The following is a 3,191-nucleotide window of genomic DNA, read 5'->3' as shown; positions in this document are numbered from 1 at the left end:
AGTGATTGGATAGGCTGCATTCTCAGTGATGTCATTGGTCTCTAGTGAATAGATAGGCTGCATTCTCAGTGATGTCACTGGTCTCTAGTGATTGGCTTGGCTACATTCTCAGTGATGTCATTGGTCTCTAGTGAATGGATAGGCTGCAGTCTCTGTGATGTCACCAGTCTCTAATGAATGGATAGGCTGCATTCTCTGTGATGTCACCAGTTTCTAATGAATGGATAGGCTGCATTCTCAGTGATGTCATTGGTCTCTACTGAATGGATAGGCTGCATTATCAGTGATGTCACCAGTCTCTAATCACACCATTCAAGTCAACAGCTAATTCCTCATTCTATGGACACTTTTAGTTAATTGATGTATAAAGGGTGTGGATTCCTTATTCAGATACATTTGATGCAAACTTTGAAGGGCTCATGCTGTCAGGTGTATTTCTTTCATCCTTTTATAGTCATTTGTATAAAGAAAAGCTGGTTGGAAGGTGAGCAAGCAAGGATGGACTTGCTAGACAATGTCTTATACCCAGCACACAATTAGGGTTTTAGTTGTTGGTGCAGCTTGTTTCAGTGACTTTCTATATCTTTTGATGTCCTCTAGTCCTGACGTAAAAGTTGAAGCAAGACTAGGCAGATAAAAAAATCTTGCCGGCCTCCTTGCTTAGCGTCTGGTGCAACCAACCATTTTGTTCTCTAAATCCATAAATGTACATTTGGTGTTCCCAGGTTTCAGCACCCATCACCTTTTGGTCTTCTTTCTGCACAGTTGGAGTTTTTCCTGAATGCTGCGTTGGCTGACTCCTTTAAAACGGCTCCAGGACCCAACTGTCCTTGTAACCTCAGTGCCACTTCCACCAGCTTAATATTTGGATGTTCTCAGGAGACTATTCATTTACTCCATGAACAATAATAATATTATTCTGCGCTGAATTGGTCTTTCAGAGGTTTCCATTATGGTGGTGTTGGCACAATTTCATCAACATCCATGAAAAACCATTTAGGGGTCTAATAATAAAGCAATGAACCTGACATTCCCCGACTTCTGCCATTCATACACCAATTCCTCGCCTGTCTTCCGCCCCCCCGGCTGTTTCCTCGCCTGTCTTCCACCCCCCGGGCTGTTTCCTGGCCTGTCTTCCGCCCCCCGGGTCGTTTCCTCACCTGTCTTCCGCCCCCCGGGTCGTTTCCTCACCTGTCTTCCGCCCCCCGGGTCGTTTCCTCACCTGTCTTCCGCCCCCCCGGGTCGTTTCCCTTCCACCCCCCTCCCCCCCGGGCCGTTTCCTCGCCGGTCTTCCGACCACCCCCCCCGGGACCTTTCCTCGCCTGCCTAGCTGACACCCACCGACAATTTTCTCATTGCCCAGCTTTAAAATAATTCTGGGTTGAACACTGTAATAGTAATATTTTTTTTATCCTCACAAAATCCAATTTACCCACCCCCCCACCATCACCTTTCCAAGAAATTTGTTGCCCAGTTAAATAAACGTCCTGAAATTGTTGTATAATTTGGCACTGGGATTGAACACTGCACCAGCAATTGTGTAACACAACCGAACGGTTTCCACGTAACGCAAACTGATTGCCAAGTGTGTGCCGCCATATCGTCTTTCCGTGGGCGGTTAAAACCCTGCGCCTGGTGTACTGCGGACACCTTTTCGATCCTTTTGTCTGTTTGTTTTGGGAGTTTCTTGTTAGCTCCGTTCCGCTGGATGAAAGCGTGTCACCACCTCCCAGTAATTAAAGGGATATTCTTCTATTGATATGAGATTATTTATAATAGGCACGTCCATGCTAAATGATGAAAATGTTTAGGATATAGAACATTGGTAAACATATGACAAACCTGGGTCATTCAAAGTAAATGTATAAAAAGTTTTGTGGAGGCAAAAAGTATGGCTTGGCAATACAATAGCCTTAACTCCAAAGAACATATAAGGCATTTAATCAGTGCACTGTTTTTATAAGTCCCTGGTCTTGCATGATCCACTTCCTCAGTAACTACCCAGCGGGCGGTGCGCCCGGCTAAAAGAAGCTGGAAGAACATTGCTCATCCCGTGCATTCCTGATGGCTGACGCTCTCCTTTTCTATCTCTGGGAGCTCAATGTAAAATCTCTGGCATACCCAGGGGGATTGAATTTGGTTATTATAGCCTGGTCAATCTAGCTGGCCGAAGACCTGGTGAGGCCAGTAGAGTAAGGAGAGCAGTATTTTCCCCCAAATTTTTTTAAGCTGGGTGAAAAGAAGCTGTAGGCGGGTGGTGGCCCCTGTATTGTCACCCAACTTTTCAGTAATCAGTGGGGTGGTTACTGAATTGTGCTGGGCTGTGCGCCCTCCTAAAGGGGGCCGGAGAGAAATCTGGATTGGTGTACATTAAAAATTGGGAACAAGCAGATAATTTTATTAACAGAAGAGATATCAGAGTTTCTAAACTTTTGAACTTTTGAAGTTTAGTTCCTCTTTACCAATAAAAATCCCCTTTTCAGTAGTAACCATTTTGGGAAATCCTTCGAATGACGCTTTAGGTAGCAGCAAACACTTGGTAAAGTTTTTGTTTTTATTTTCCCTGACATTTCATGTGTTGGAGTGAGTTCTGCTTGGAGTCCTGGTCATTTCTGGCTCTTGCAGCATCCTCTGCTGGGGTTACACACAGGAAGTCTGTGCTCAGAGAAGAAAGATAATCGCAGTATTTTAGGCTCACTGACTCCTTCACTGCATCAGGGCACAGAGAAACCACAAACTGACTGCAAAGACGCACAGTTCGGGTCAGTCAGTTATTGGCCTGCATGAGAAAACCGTCACTTCCCGGACAAAAAAAATCATGTTTGCTTCTAAGTGAATTGTAGGTTTTCAAAGCTTTTAGTTGTAGCTGCATGTGAGCAGTAGACGCTGGTTGTGTAGTCTGGAGATGCTCAGATCGCTGAATTTTCTTTCCTGCAGATTCTTCACTCAAATATTATCTCTGCTCCGGAAAAAGCTGCAGATAGATGGGGCAGTTTATGTGAAAGTGGCTGACAAAAGTAAAAACATTCAAAGTCTTTTCTACTGTCTTTTTATTTCTCTCCTTTAACTCTTTTATTTTTTTTTTCATTTCTTTCCTTCTTTCATGCGCATGCTCTCTTCTTTGCTCTTCTTTTTTCTCTCCACTCCCTTCTTCCCTTTCTTCTCACTTTGCTCCTTGCGCTCTCTTTTCT

The 3,191-nt window shown here is 44.2% G+C and overlaps 1 protein-coding gene across 4 annotated transcripts in view; it reads left to right on the top strand.

The window, feature by feature from the left end:
- Positions 1 to 3,191, top strand: part of TMEM39A (transmembrane protein 39A) — a 29,695-nt gene that overhangs the window by 3,394 nt on the left and 23,110 nt on the right. The window contains exon 1 of one of the 4 annotated variants that reach the window (XM_072398395.1): positions 2,805 to 3,017. The exons of the other annotated variants lie outside the window; for them this stretch is intronic. The gene's annotated coding sequence lies outside the window, so the exon portion shown is untranslated. Of the gene's footprint in view, positions 1 to 2,804; positions 3,018 to 3,191 lie in introns of those variants that run through there. 4 annotated transcript variants of the gene reach the window in all.

The sequence above is a fragment of the Pyxicephalus adspersus genome, chromosome 1, assembly GCF_032062135.1.
Source record: "Pyxicephalus adspersus chromosome 1, UCB_Pads_2.0, whole genome shotgun sequence".
Taxonomy (NCBI): Eukaryota; Metazoa; Chordata; class Amphibia; order Anura; family Pyxicephalidae; genus Pyxicephalus; species Pyxicephalus adspersus.
Note: the sequence above shows the minus strand (reverse complement) of the source record. Positions and strands in the feature narration are given on the sequence as shown.